The following is a 16,172-nucleotide window of genomic DNA, read 5'->3' as shown; positions in this document are numbered from 1 at the left end:
GAGTTCTAGAGCACCTGGCCAGGTGCTCTGCTTCGCAGACCTGCAAGGAAGTCTGGAAAAGCAGTTTGTGGTTTTCAGCCTGTGTAGCTCAGGAAGGTACACCTGATGCAAGTTAGCTGGGCTTTGGGTAGCCAACCTGCAGGGTCTGGAACCGCTCCTGTTTACACGACTCATCCCCCTATTCCAGATAAGGTCTGGATTCCCCTAAGTGTCTATTACATGACAAAGGCAGGTTTGGGAATGAATGAATACTTCAAATCCTCTCATGGTGCTCCTGCCTACCAGCCAGTGGGTCTGTTTCTGTGCTGCCACCAACTGTGTTGAGCAATATTTGTTTAACAGCTGTTTATTTTACTGTACTGCCTTTGTTCTTTTATTCCACTCCTCTTTCTCCTCTCTCAAATGAGTGGAAAACAGAGAAATGAAAGTAATGATACTTGTGAGAAGAAGTGTAGGTCTCATGCATTTTATAAAACTGAAATGATTAAAATTACCAGTAGTATCCGAAGCAGCCTATCTATATCCTCAACGAGACCTCATTGGGAAAAAAGATCTACCGCCTCCTCACCTGTGAATAACATGTACAACTGCTAAGACTGTGTTATTGAAGTATGTGGCTAGTGGACAAAGTGCCATTTGGAATTTTATATAGTCGTCATTACCTTTCTGGGAGTGGAAACTCCTTTTTTCTTTTTTTTTTTTTTTTTTGAGACAGAGTTTCACTCTTATTGCCCAGTTTGGAGTGCAATGGTGCAATCTCAGCTCACTGCAACTTCTGCCTCCAGGGTTCAAGCGATTCTCCAGCCTCAGCCTCCTGAGTAGCTGGGATTACAGGTGTCCGCCACCATGCCCCGCTAATTTTTGAATTTTTAGTAGAAACGGAGTTTCATCACATTGGCCAGACTGGTTTCAAACTCCTGATCTCATGATCCACTGCCTCAGCCTCCCAAAGTGTGGGGTTACAGGCGTGAGCCACTGTGCCCAGCCTGGAACCTCCCTTATAAATGTGGAAGGGTATTTTCAACTTTTACATGTTTTTACTTGGAAGCCTTTTCCAGGCTCTGTTAATGTTTGTAATTGGGTTTCACTCTACAGAGAAAGAGAAGCAGGAGGACAGGTGTGGAGGGGAGGGGAAGGGAGGGGAGGAAGGACCGTAGTTTGAAGATTGGGCCTACTCCCTGTACTCACCACTTTGTCTGTGGCTGCCAGCCCCACTCCCCACTTTTCAGATTCCAACACCAGGCCAGGGGTGACAGCCCAAGAAGGTGGCATCTGCAGCCCTCAGCCCTCCTTCATCCTTGTGGCTCACTCCTACCAGTCCTCAGCCCTCTTACCTGTCTGGGAGGGAGATGAAGGGCAGCTAGATGCCAGAAGAAAGGTCCTCTCCTCTCCATTGCAGTGATGGGGGGTTTGGAGGAGCTTCCGGGTGAGGTTTTGGGGGTGTCCCTCCTGTGCAGAACGCCATGGGCAACAAAACGTTTGTCCGGGTGTGGGTCCTTCCTGGGGCTAAGATGAAGTCTGCTTTCATTTTCTGGTATCAAGTCATCTCTGACTTACAAGCCTACTTTTCTGTGCCATTTCTATCTAAGACGACAGTCACTTTCAACAGAACCAGGGTCCTACATTACTGAGGAAACCACCACATCGCATGAGAAGGCTGGCCTGTTGTGATTAACAAACTCGTGGCCTTAGAGCTATATTTAAAGACAAAGAGAGAGAGAGAGAGACCAGGCACAGTGACTCACGCCTGTAATCCCAACACTTTGAGAGGCAGATCACTTGAAATCAGGAGTTCAAGACCAGCTTGGCCAACATGGCAAACCCTGTCTCTACTAAAAATACCAAAAGTAAAGAAAAAAAATTAGCCAGGCATGGTGGCACACACCTGTAGTCCCAGCTACTTGGGAGACTGAGGCACGAGAATCACTTGAACCTGGGAGGAGGAGGTTGCAGTGAGCCGAGATTGTGCCACTGCACTCCAGGCTGGGTGAAAGTGAGACTCTGTCTCAAACAAACAAACAAAAAAAGAGAGAAAAATAGCTTGGAAATTTTCCAAACCACAAAAGGTGTTTTAATTGGGTGGGAGTGGGGGCTTAGAGTAATTATTGGAGCTAGGGGGCCACCCTGTGGCTAAGTATCAAAAAATGAAGTCCAGAATTTCTTCCCCCAAACACAACTGCAATTCATCTTTTCACTCAGAGAGGCAGAAAGGAATAGCAGGCCAAAATCTGCCAAATCTCTCCTCAGAATGGCCAGTTGCCCTTCCAGGCTAGAATCTTTAGGCCAAAGTGTATGTCTGGACCGGTATCACCTGGAAACCTATTAGAAATGTAAATTTTCTGGAGGTGGGGCCCAGCCATCTGAGTTTTAACAAGCCCTACAGATAATTCGACACCAGGTAAAGTCTGAGAACCACAGGTTTACACCAGTTGGGTAAAAGAGCATCTTCCTGGGTGGGGTTAGCATATAGCTGGTACTAACTGTAATTGATTATAATTATTATAAAATTTATTCATTTGGTAACCATTGTATTTCATTCATTCAAGTAATATTTATTAATTTATTTATTTGACACAGAGTTTTGCTCGTCACCCAGGCTGGAGTGCAATGGCACAATCTTGGCCCACTGCAACTTCTGCCTCACAGGTTCAAGCAATTCTCCTGCCTCAGCCTCCTGAGTAGCTGGGATTATAGGTGCCAGCCAGCATGCCCAGCTAATTTTTGTATTTTTAGTAGAAACTGGGTTTCATCACATTGGCCAGGCTGGTCTCGAACTCCTGACCTCAGATGATCCACTGCCTCGGCCTCTCAGAGTGCTGGGATTACAGGTATGAGCCATCACACCCGGCCAACAAATATTTCTTGTGTGTTTAAAGAGCAGAAAGAAGGCCCGTGTGACAGGCAGAGTGGCTGAGGGGAGCATGCAGGACTAAGTCCTAAGAGGTAGGAAGGGCCAGAGGCCATGATGAGGACTTGTGTATCAAAAGAGCCACTGGAAGATACTGAACAGAAAGAGATGTGATGAGACCATCTTCCGATAAACAGTTTCTCCAGCTACTGGATACAGAAAAGACAGTGATGTAAGCAGGAGACCAGATAAGAAGCTAATAAAAAGAGAGTTGTGACTTGAATTGGGGCATAGCAGTGGAAGTATTGATGGCTGGATTCTGGATAGATTTTGAAGGTAGAGCTAACAGGATTTACAGATGGATTGGATGTGAGATGAGACCCAGAGGAACCTAGGATGACTCCAAAGCTTTCTGCTTGAAAACTCTTATTTAGTGAGAAATAATTAACTGCCCACTAAGGATGCACTTAAGATGTATCTCACAGTTTAATTCCAGTAGTTTTTGTAACATAGGTAAAATGTTTCAGTAGAAAAGACTAGTAAAATTATGGGTCAATTTTGCTTCTACCCAATTTACCTGTTTCTGTGTTTTAGTTTAAATATGTCACCTTCTTTTATAAAAATGTGCTTGTGTTTCAGTATTTCAGCAAGTAGCTTTGCATTTCACAGACAATCCTTTTTTTTCTTTTTTTTTCAGATGGAGTCTTGCTAAGGCTGGAGTGAAGTGCCATGATCTCGGCTCACTGCAACCTTTGCCTCCCAAATTCATGCTATTCTCCTGCCTTAGCCTCCCAAGTAGCTGGGATTATAGGCATGCACCACCATGCCTGGCTAGTTTTTATATTTTTGGTAGAGATGGGGTTTGTCATGTTGGCCAGGCTGGTCTCAAACTCCTGACCTCAGGTGATCCACTCACCTAGGCCTCCCAAAGTGCAGGGATTACAGGCATGAGCCACCATGGCTAGCCTCAACAATACTTTTATATCCTGGCATACTATAATGAAGGTAGGGGTTGTACTTAAGGGATATTACTTTTTTAAGTTGATATATAATAGTTGTACATATTTTGGGGGTATGTGTTCTTCATTATAGAAGAAGTAATCAATGTGCAAAAATCACAAGCATTCCTATACACCAATAACAGACTTAAAGAGAGCCAAATCAAGAACGAACTGCCATTCACAATTTCTACAAAGAGAATAAAGTACCTAGGAATACAACTAACAAAGGATGTAAAGGACCTCTTCAAGGAGAACTACAAACCACTACTCGATGAAATAAGTGAGGATACAAACAGATGGAGAAACATTCCATGCTCATGGTTAGGAAGAATCAATATCGTGAAAATGGCCATACTGCCCAAAGTAATTTATAGATTTAATGCAATCCCCATCAAGCTGCTAATGACCTTCTTCACAGAACTGGAAAAAACCACCTTAAACTTCATATGGAACCAAAAGAGAGCCCACATAGCCAAGTCAATTCTAAGCAAATAAAACAAAGCTGAAGGCATCACGCCACCTGACTTCAAACGATACTACAAGGCTACAGTAATCAAAACCGCATGGTACTGGTACCAAAACAGACATATAGACCAATATAGTTGTACATATTTTGGGGGTATGTGTTCTTCATTATAGAAGAAGTAATCAATGTGCAAAAATCACAAGCAAAACAGAACAGAGGCCTCAGAGGCAACACCACACATCTACAATCATCTGATCTTTGACAAACCTGACAAAAACAAGCAATGGGGAAAGGATTCCCTGTTTAATAAATGGTGGTGGGAAAACTGGCTAGCCAAGTGCAGAAAGCAGAAACTGGACCCCTTCCTGACACCTTACACTAAAATTAACTCCAGATGGATTAAAGACTTAAACATAAGACCTAACACCATAAAAACCCTAGAAGAAAACCTAGGCAAAACCATTCAGGACATAGGCACAGGCAAGGACTTCATGACTAAAACACCAAAAACATTGGCAACAAAAGCCAAAATAGACAAATGGGACCTAATCAAACTCCAGAGCTTCTTCACAGCAAGAGAAACAGTTATTAGAGTGAACCGGCAACCAACAGAATGGGAAAAAATTTTTGCAATCTACCCATCTGACAAAGGACTTATATCCAAAATCTACAAAGAACTAAAACAGATTTTCAAGAAAAAAATAAACAAACCCATTCAAAAGTGGGCAAAGGATATGAGCAGACACTTTACAAAAGAAGACATATATGAGGCCAACAAACATATGAAAAAATGCTCATCATCACTGGTCATTAGAGAAACGCAAATCAAACCTACACTGAGATACCATCTCACGCCAGTTAGGATGGTGATCATTAAAAAATCTGGAGACAACAGATGCTGGAGAGGATATGGAAAAATAGGAACACTTTTACACTGTTGGGAGTGTAAATTAGTTCAACCATTGTGGAAGACAGTGTGGTGTTTCCTCAAGGACCTAGAAATAGAAATTCCATTTGACCCAGCAATCCCATTACTGGGTATGTACCCAAAGGATTATAAATCATTCTATTATAAGGATACATGCACACGAATGTTCTTTGCAGCACTGTTTACAATAGCAAAGACTTGGAACCACCCAAATGCCCATTGATGACAGACTGGACAAGGAAAATGTGGCACATATATACCATGGAATACTATGCAGCCATAAAAAATGATGATTTCATGTCCTTTGTAGGGACATGGATGAACCTGGAAACCATTCTCAGCAAACTGACACAAGAACAGAAAATCAAACACTGCATGTTGTCACTCATAGGTGGGTGTCGAACAATGAGATCACAAGGACACAGGGAGAGGAGCATCACACACTGAGGTCTGTGGGGGGGGACTAGGGGAGGGGCAGTGAGGGGTAGGGAGTTGGGGAGGGATAATATGGGGAGAAATGCCAGATACAGGTGATGGGGATGGAGGCAGCAAACCACATTGCCATGTATGTACCTATGCAACAATCTTGCATGGTCTTCACATGTACCCCAGAACCTAAAGTGCAATAAAAAATATATAGAGATATGTATACATAAAAGAAGAAGTAAGTCTTCTTTGTCAATTTGCTACTTTTATTCTTCCTGTGGTACAAATTAGCAGCAATTATGTGTGCCTGAAAACACACACTTTTATGTATAATAGAGCCATACTCCCTGCTTAATTCGGCAGCCAAGATCCCTGACAACCTCAACCATGTGGAACTCAGGTATGAATTCCCAGACTGCACTCAGGAGCTTAAGGGATGTGTCTAAAATTAAGGTTAATGAGTTAACAAGCTTAATTATTTTGTTTCTTCTGGCAAACTTCCAGTCTTCCCAGGTTTAATCCAATTGAAGAAATGGTTATTGAGTGCCTACTTGCACAGGGCCCCCTGTCAGGCTGTCAGAGGGTGTACTGGGAAAGCTGAGAACAGATCACAGTTCCATGGGAAGGGAGGAAGCAGACATGCTGACCGCAGCAAGAAGGGAGGAAACAGAATGTTTGCCAGCTAGAAAAGAATAAAAGCCTCTGAGCTCTCGAGTTAGCACCAATAACACCAGAAAATTAAACAGCTTCCAAGGCTGGAGTACAGCCACGATGGTGCCTGAGGTTTCATAATAATGACTGAGTCCTAAAATTAAAAGAACAGAAAAAGTTGTTACTAACCCAATTTCCTATGGCAGAGAATGATATAAGACATTTCAGAAAAAAGTCTAATCAAAGCAATTAGCATTTAACTTCAAGAGGCCATTTTAAATTGTCTGAATAATTGAATCCAGACAATCTCATTTTCATAGGAATTAATAGGATGTTATTATAAAGGAAGAATTTGAAAATTGAATCTTGACTGGCCAAATAGACTGGTAGTCTTTGGATATTTTTACATTAATAGGCTACCTTGGAGATGAGGGTTTGGGAATAGAAGGAATAATTGCTAACTTTAATTTTATTTTCTTTGATTTGCTCCCTAGAATTTCTTCTTTTTAAAAAACCTTTATTAGATAAATCTAAAAATATAAAAGAAAATAACATAAAGAACAATTCATATAGTATTTATCACCCACTACCAAATCCCACTTCATCTAAACCCATCCATATCTTCCTCCTACATTATGTTGAAGCAAATCCTAGATCGTATAATTGTATCTATAAATATTTCCTCAAAATTCCCTTATCCTATCTAAAAACATAAATGATGATTATTTAATATAATCAAATATCTACTCCAAGTTTAAATTTCCAATTGCTTTATAAAGTTATATGTGCACATTATATATACAATACACATATATGTGTATACGTATATATACAGATACACATATATATGTATACACACACACATATATTTTACAGACAAGGTCTCGCTATGTTGCCCAGATTGGTCTCCAACTCTTGGGTTCAAGTGATCCTCCTGTCTCAGCCTCTCAAGTAGCTGGGATTACAGATGCACACCACCTCACTCAGCTAAAGCGATAACTTTTAAAGAGTTTATTTGAGGGGCTGGGCGCGGTGGCTCAAGCCTGTAATCCCAGCACTTTGGGAGGCTGAGGCAGGTGGATCACGAGGTCAAGAGATCGAGACCATCTGGTCAATTTGGTGAAACCCCATCTCTACTAAAAATGCAAAAAATTAGCTGGGCATGGTGGTGCATGCCTGTAATCCCAGCTACTCAGGAGGCTGAGGCAGGAGAATTGCCTGAACCCAGGAGGCGGAGGTTGCGGTGAGCCGAGATCGCGTCATTGCACTCCAGCCTGGGTAACAAGAGTGAAACTCCATCTCAAAAAAAAAAAAAAAAAAAGTGCATTGAAATTGATTTTTGAGTCCAGCAGAACATTTGGCCTGGAGAGTTTCCCACAGTCTGGTTTTGGCTGATTACAACTCTGTGGTGGCATCATTTAATGTGTTCCTCTGTCCTCTCGTTTGAATTCCTATAAATTGGTTGTTGGAAAGAGAGGCTCGTTTAGATTCAGGTTCCATGTTTTTGTGAGAGTACCTCCGGGCAGGCACAGTGGCTCATGCCTGTAATCCCAGCACTTTGGGAGGCTGAGGCGGGCAGAACATGAAGTCAGGGGTTTGAGACCAGCCTGACAAACATAGTGAAACCCCGTCTCTACTAAAAACACAATAATTAGCCAGGCATGGTGGTGCATGCCTGTAATCCCTGCTACTCAGGAGGCTGAGGCAGGAGAATCACTTGAACCCAGGAGGCGGAAGTTGCAGTGAGTGGAGATTGTGCCACTGCACTCCAGCCTGGGTGACAGGCGAGACTCCAGCTTAAAAAAAAAAAAGACTATTTCATGGGCAGTGATGTGCTCTAGCAGAAGCCTCCTCATGTCTGACTGTCTCTTTTTTGTGATAACAATTCATACTTGATAGCTAGATCTTTTACTACATTAAAGATTATCAAATAATGAGACTAATTCCACAGTTCCTCATAGAGCAAGTTCCTTAAACTTAAATAGGAAACACTCTTCATCTTCTACTTTATTCCTCAGTGGTACAGTTCAGGCAGAAGAACAAGATAAATGCTCGCATTTTTTATTTACCAGTATTCAACATAATGAGTTGATTTTCTAGCTTCCTCCAATGGAGATAACATGTTTCTCTTTAGCAATATTATTAATTCATAGCTTTACATATATTTGATGTTTTAATCCCTTGCAGTTTTTATCCATGTTGATGTTGAAATCACCCCATCTTTGGCCAGTCAGGTCAGCTCCCGAATCCTTTCAGCCTGACCTCAGTTTTCTTTGAAAGTTTCCAAACACTCTGGTATGACAAGTTCTTCCAGGTTCATTTCATATGTTTCCTGCCCAAGACTCGGAGACCCTTTCCCACCAAAAAGGAACCAGGACTATTTGGAGAAATCACTGGGTCCAAGGGATTTCTCCAGGTGATTTCTGGGTCCAAGTGATTTCTCCTGACTACCACAGTCTAGAGGTGAGGGGAGCTCATTACTACAGGATTGGTCATTGTTTGTAGGTCTTTTCTACAGAGCCAGGAAATACATTCTGAATTCATACTGATGGCTCCTATTCAAAATCAGGACAACTGCAGTTTTGTTTCAAGTTTAAAAAAACAAAAGTTAATACTACTGCTAATAAAATCAAGATAATAGCGTTTTTACTTAACCTCTTCTGTCTTAAATCTATGTGCCCTTTCTCCCACACTGAGAATTCTGGTATTCATTGACTCTGAGAATGACAGAATTATAAGGTCATGTATTGTACTGCTTTATCATACCACAACAAATACTCAACAATCACAGAGTAACAATTCTGCTGGCAAAAGTATGATTGCTGTAAGCAGCTTGATACATCATTATTTAACGTTTTAAAATACATATGTGTGTTTCTATCTTTTACAAATATAGTTGCATATTCTATATACTTTTTTCTACCTTGTTTTCTCATTTTTTTTTTGAGACAAGGTCTCAATCTGTTGCGCAGGCTGGAGTACAATGATGTGATCATGGCTCACTGCATTCTCAACCTCCTAATCTCAAGGGATCCTTTCACTTTAGCCTCCCAAGTAGCTAGGACCACAGGTGCTTGCCACCATGCCTGCCTAATTTTTTGATATTTTGTAGAGATGGGGGTTTGTTTCCCAGGCTGGTCTCAAACTCCTGGATTCAAGCAATCTTTACCTCAGCCTCCCAAAGTGCTGGGATTACAGGGGTGAACCACTGCGCTGGCCCTACCTTGCTTTCTTCACTTCGTGTTATATTTTGACTGTGATTGAGTGCTTGGTTTACCATGTGCCAGGTACTGTGCTAAGAGGTTGTATTAGGCCATTCTTGCATGGTTACAAATACCTGAGAGGCTGGGTAATTTATAAAGAAAAGAAGTCTAATGGGTTTACAGTGCTGCAGGCTGTACAGGAAGCATGGCCCCAGTATCTGCTCTGGAAAGGCCTCAGGAAGGTTTTACTCATCGTGGAAGGCGAAGCAGGAGCAGGCACTTCATATGACGAAAGTAGAAGTGAGGTGGGTGGGGTGGGGAGAGGTGCCACACACTTTTAAATGACCTGATCGTGCAAGGACTCACTATGATGAAGACAGCACCAAGCCATGAGGGATCCACCCGCATGATCCAAACACCTCCCACCAGGCCCCCCTCCAACACAGGGGATTACATTTCAACATGAGATTTGAGGGGAAACAAATGTCCAAGCGATATCAGTGTTTTATACAGATTATCCCATTTAATCCTCAGAACAATCCTGAGAGGTTGGTACTGTTATAATTGCCATTTTATAAATGAAATTTGAGTTTCACTTGAAACTTAACATGTGACTCAATTTCATTTAAAACATGAGAAATTGAAAGTTAAGTAATTTGCCCAAGGTCATCAAGCTAAGAATCAGTAAATAACCTTTTTCTTTTTTTCTTTTTTTTTTTTTTTGAGACAGAGTCTCGCTCTGTCACCCGGGCTGAAGTGCAGTGGCACAATGTCGGCTCACTGCAACCTCTGCCTCCTGGGTTCAAGTGATTCTCCTACCCTAGCCTCCTAACTAGCTGGGATTACAGTCACCCACCATCACACTCGGCTAATTTTTTGTATTTTTGTAGAGATGGGGTTTCACTACATTGGCCAGACTGGTCTCAAACTGCTGACCTCAAGTGATCTGCCGGCCTTGGCCTCCTGAAGTGCTGGGATTACAGGCATGAGCCATTGCTTCCAACCCCGTGAATAATCTTTTTAAATAGAGGGAGGAATTGGTAAATTTTATATATTCAGTATTCATATATCTCTATATATCTAGTTAGCATAGAAGCAGAGAAATAATTTGCACCAGTAAATTAGTAGACATCAGTATCCTAGAATACTCACAGCCCTGTCTGGTTCACAAACAAGGGTTTGTGGAGAGGTTTCCTGGGATGCAGAGGGCTTATCAAATAGTCAAAAAACTTAAATACACACAAATTAACTTGAAACCCTTTTTTTCTTTTGAGATGGGGTCTCTCTCTGTTGCTGAGGCTGGAGTGCAGTGGTGTGGTATCTACTCACTGCCACCTACCGGGTTCAAGCAATTCTCCTGCTTCAGCCTCCCGAGCACCTGGGACTACAGGCAGGTATCACCAGGCCCAGTTAATTTTTGTATTTTTAGTAGAGATAGGGTTTCACCACGTTGGCCAGGCTGGTCACCAACTCCTAACCTCAGGTGATCTGCCCGCTTCAGCCTCCCAGAATGCTGGGATTACAGGCGAGAGCCACCACAGCTGGCCTTGAAAACCATTTTTAAAAGCTGTCTAGTATGTGGGGGGAAAACTATATAGATTAATAATATAAATGATGAGAAACTTGGAATAAATAAGAAATCAAAGCAGGCATATCACAAAACTCATTTTGGGATTGTAAATTCTTTGGCACAGAACCACACTGCATCTCTGTCCATTTGTTGCTGTTCTTTTTTAAAAAATTATTATTTCTATGGTTTTTTATAGCAGAATCTCTTTCTGCCTGCCATCCACTGCAGCTGGCTCCTACCCCGGGGTGGGTGGAACAGGTTCTAGAGAAAGGGAAATGGCTGGGGGGCTGGGATGGCATTCCAGAAGGCACCTACTCCAGGCCTTACAATTTTTTGGCTTCTAGTTACTCACATGCTTCTTTTCTCCTTTCTTGTAGGCCGCTAGCAAGTGTATGCAGTCCCCAGCACAGCCATCCCTGTGTGCTCCCCAATCTCAGCCTAGCTAATGAACCAGGTAAGCATCTGACTCAAAGGAAGCCAAGGAGACTCCTGCTGGAATTTGCCTTTTGGACCCAGAGATGCTGGTGCCTCTGGCGACTGTTTGCCATCCCTCCCTTGATCACCACAACTCAGTAATCAAACCAGCAACAGAGGAGTTCCTCTACACTCTTCTCCCTTACCCCCCTCCCACCCAGTCCCAGCCGCTAGGCATCATGCTGAGTCTACAGCTTGATTTGTTTAGTTTTCTCCACCTCCACAGCTGATACCCTCTCTAGGTCCCTGGTATCTGTCACTTACACAACACAGCATCTTCCAAATAACTGCCCCTATTTCCAGAGTATCTTAAAACAGAAATGAGACTAAGTTTCACCCCGGCTGAATATCCTTCAGGGGCACCTCTCTGCACCCAGTTGGAATCCCAACACTGGTCCAGGAAGCCCTGCCTGCCTCTCCTGCCTCACCCAGGTGATTCTACCCTTTGCCCACCTTGCTTCAGCCACAGTGGCCTCATATAGGTGCCTCCACACCTGGTATCTATTCATTCTCTAGCCAGTGCACTTCAGAATGCCTGGAATTCAATGCGGTTCAGTGGCTCTTTCCTAATCCCAGCACTTTGGGAGGCCGAGGCAAGTGGATCACTTGAGGTCAGGAGTTCGAGAGCAGCCTGGCCAACGGGGTGAACCCCCCATCTCCACCAAAAATACAAAAATTAGCTGGGCATAGTGGTGCATGCCTGTAATCCTAGCCAGTCTGGAGGCCAAGGTAGACTTGCTTGAACCCAGAGGCAGAGGTTGCAGGAAGCCAAGATTGTGCCACTGCACTCCAGCCTAGACCACAGAACAAGACTCCATCTCAAAAAAAAAAAAAAAAAAAACAAAAAGAGCCTGGAATTCCCGTCCTTTCCCATCACTTATTGGCTCTTTCTCATCTTTCCAGCCTTAGCTTAAATGTTGCTTCCTCAGGGAGCCCTCCCTGGTCACATTATCTGAAATAGGTCATCCACGTTTTTCTTCCCTCAGCACCTCATTTGTTTCCTTCCTAGTACTAAATGTAATAGATCATTATTCTTTTATTGAGATGGAGTCTCACTCTACTGCCTAGGCTGGAGTGTGTGGCACGATCTTGGCTCACTGCAACCTCCTCCTCCCAGGTCCAAGTGATTCTCCTGCCTCAGCTCCCGAGTAGCTGGAATTACAGGCGCATACCATCATGCCCAGCTAATTTTTTGTTTTTTTTTTTTTAGTAGAGACAGGCTTTCACCATGTTGGCCAAGGTGGTCTCGAACTCCTGACCTCATGATCCACCCGCCTTGGCTTCCCAAAATGCTGGCATTACAGGTATGAGCCACCACGCCTGGCCTAGATCATTATTCTCTATTTGTGTATTCAATTTTCTCCCCGTGGTCATCTAAAAGAAACAAAAATTGTTGCTGGGCCCAGTGACTCATGCCTGTAATCCCAGCATTGGGGATGCCGAGGCAGGTGGATCACAAAGTCAAGAAATTGAGACCATCCTGGCCAACGTGGTGAAAGCCTGTCTCTATTAAAAATACAAAAATCAGCTGGGCATAGTGGTGCGCGCCTGTAGTCCCAGCTACTGAGGAGGCTGAGGCAGAAGAATCACTTGAACCGGGGAGACGAAGGTTGCAGTGAGCCGAGATTGCACCACTGCACTCCAGGCTGTTGACAGAGCAAGACTCTGTCTCAAATAATAATAATAATAATAATAATAACAACAACAACAATAATGGTTTCCCCAACTACACTATAAGCTCCATGAGGGCAGAAACCACACCTATCTTGTTGGCCATCGTGTCGTATCTTGTTGGGGGAATAGGACAAGCTTCAAAGAAGGAGATACTTGAGAAGAGTGTGCCGAATTTTCTCCTTCTTCGGTTTAGCACTGCTGCGTTTTGATTCTATTCTGCGGGAACCACCCTTGCCTATTTCAGTTATGGGGTTTGGCTTGAAATGACCCACCCTTGGCACCAAGAATTAGTTTAAGCAGATTACAGAGGCCAGAAAAAATCAAGATGTCTGCTGGGACCAGGCCTAGGGGCTCATGCCTGTAATCCCAGCCCTTTGGGAGGCCAAGGCAGGCAGATAATCTGAGCTCAGGAGTTCAAGCCTGGCCTGGCCAACATGGTGAAACCCCATCTCTACTAATAATACAAAAAATTAGCCAGGCGTGGTGGTGCGTGCTACTCAGGAGGCTGAGGCAGAAGAATCACTTGAACCTGGAGAGGGAGGTTGCAAACAGCTTAGATTGTGCCACTGCACTCCAGCCCGGATGATAGAGCAAGACTCCATCTCAAAATAAATAAATAAAAATAAAAAAGAAATAAACAGATATTTGCTGGGCAAGAAGCTTACTCTCTCTTTCCTGTTAAAATGGCTGAAAGGGAACTTCTTTCTCCAGCCTTTCTCCTGCTGAGCAGTGTAGTGTGAAGATGGGTGACTTGGGATTGCTGTATCAGTCAAGGTCCCAGCAGGAAGCAGACGGCACACTCAAACTGGACAATCTGAAGAGTAATCAGTAAGCGGATCGTTGGCACTGCACACCTGTAATTCCAGCTACTCAGAAGGCTCAAGCAGGATGATCTCTTGAGCCCAGTTTGAGGCTGCAGTGAGCTATGATCACGTCACTGCACTCCAGCCTGTGTGACAGAGTGAGACCATATCTCTATTTTTTTTAAACATGGACTGTTTGCAAAAGTGTGAGCATGTGTAGGGAAAACTTAAGGAATAATGAACTATCTTGGGGCCATTACCACCCTAGGCCTACAGAGGGTAGTTGCTGGAATGCAGAGATAGAGATATGGAGACTGTCACCTCATAGGCGAGGGATGAAGGCAGCCTATGTTGTGCCCCATGGAGGACAAAGATCTAATTAATACCCCACGGAGCTCATGCTGGTGCTAAATGCAAGTAGAAAACAGAAGGCAAGGAAGCCCACGAATGTAAGCCAGGTCATCCTCCAAGGGCACTGGACAGGGTGGAGAATAGAGACATGAAGAGGCAACAGAAGATAAGAGGCACACCTACCTGCTAGGGGAGGACTGAAAGAGCCACCGTGGGGGACAGGAGGGTCTGAACGCAAGCCGACATAGCAAAAGGAAGAAGAGGAAAATGGGGTAAAACCAGGTCACCTGTGGTGCTGAACAGGCCACTAACAGATATCACCTGAAGCTAACTAGATACCTCGGTATTCCTCAGTGCAGAAGCCAATAGATTCGAACCCTCACAGATGTAACAAGTTATTCGGGTACGACTGAGGTTTCAACAAGCCAAAGTGGAGAAAGAACCTTCCAGAAACAGGGAATAGACTAAGTCAAAGCCGAGGTGAAAATGAGGGGCATGTTTGGGGATCTGTCAGTAGGCAGTTGACTCTAGCCTATGGTCAAGTAGAAAAGTATAAGGAGAAGATTCTAGAAAGGTAAGTTGGGTCTCAGACTGGAAGTCCTAGAACTGCCAGGTCAAGGAGTTGGGAGTTCATGCAGCTGGCAATGGAGATTCACCAAAAGGTGAATTGTTGTGCTTGTAATTATTTTCTTTATGGTTTCTTTGGGGTCCTGGGAGTGTGTGGCGGCTAGGGTGTGTAATTGTGATCAACTTTATATCATGAAAAGTAAGTCACCAAAAGGCAGGAGAAGAGGCTTGATGGGACTCGCCCGCAGAACTGGATGGAGGGCTCTGCGGCTGCCACCGGAATCTGCTCCAGGATCCTGCGTGTCCCCCTTCCACCCAGGGTAAGCCATTTCCACTTACTACGGACTCCACCTGGTGGTCATGCTGGAGAACTGCACCACTGCCTCCAAGGTCGTACCCGCAAGGGCAGCAGGATCACCACCCTCTCCTTGTTCCTCTCATACCTTTAGGTCTCTTAAAAAAATAAAAGCATCAGTGTGCAGAAAGAAGTATAAAGGAAAAATTATTTTAAAATTAAAAAATAAAATCATACCAAGATAAAGTCTATTTCATGAGATTTCATGCATCTAAAACAGATGGATCTCAAACCAAATACATTCTTTAACCCCCTGTACATCCTCTTCTATTAGTATTATCTGCTTTCATTAATTTCTTCAAAGCCCCAATGGGCCAGGCGGTTAAAAACATTTTCACACTTATGGCCAAGCACTGTGTCTCACACCTGTAAACCCCGCACTTCGAGAGGCCAAGGTGGGCGGATCACTTGAGGTCCAGGAGTTCGAGACCAGCGTGGCCAACGTGGCAGAACTAATCTCTACTAAAACTTCAAAAATCAGCCGGGTGTGGTGGTGCACACCTATAGTCCCAGCTATTCAGGAGGCTGAGGCAGAGGACTTGCTTGAACCCAGGAGGTGGAGGCTGCAATAAGCCAAGATCATGACACTGTACTCCAGCCTGGGTGACAGAATGAGACTCTGTCTAAAAAAAAAAAAGTCAGTCATATTTAATCCTTACAGTAGCTTGGTAGGCATAAACGTTACTATCCTCATTTCACAAACAAGGAAATCTAGGCATACGGGCTCAGAATTTTAACCTGCCCAAGGCCACACTGCTGATTAATTGGGACAGTTGGAATTTAAACTAGGTCAGTTAGATCCAAAATGCAGGCATTTTCCACCAAGCCACACTGCCTCTTAGTTGATAGGATTTT

This window comes from Callithrix jacchus, chromosome 14, assembly GCF_049354715.1.
Source record: "Callithrix jacchus isolate 240 chromosome 14, calJac240_pri, whole genome shotgun sequence".
In the NCBI taxonomy this organism is placed as follows: domain Eukaryota; kingdom Metazoa; phylum Chordata; class Mammalia; order Primates; family Cebidae; genus Callithrix; species Callithrix jacchus.
The sequence above is the reverse complement of the archived record's forward strand: the minus strand, read 5'-3'. Positions refer to the sequence as shown.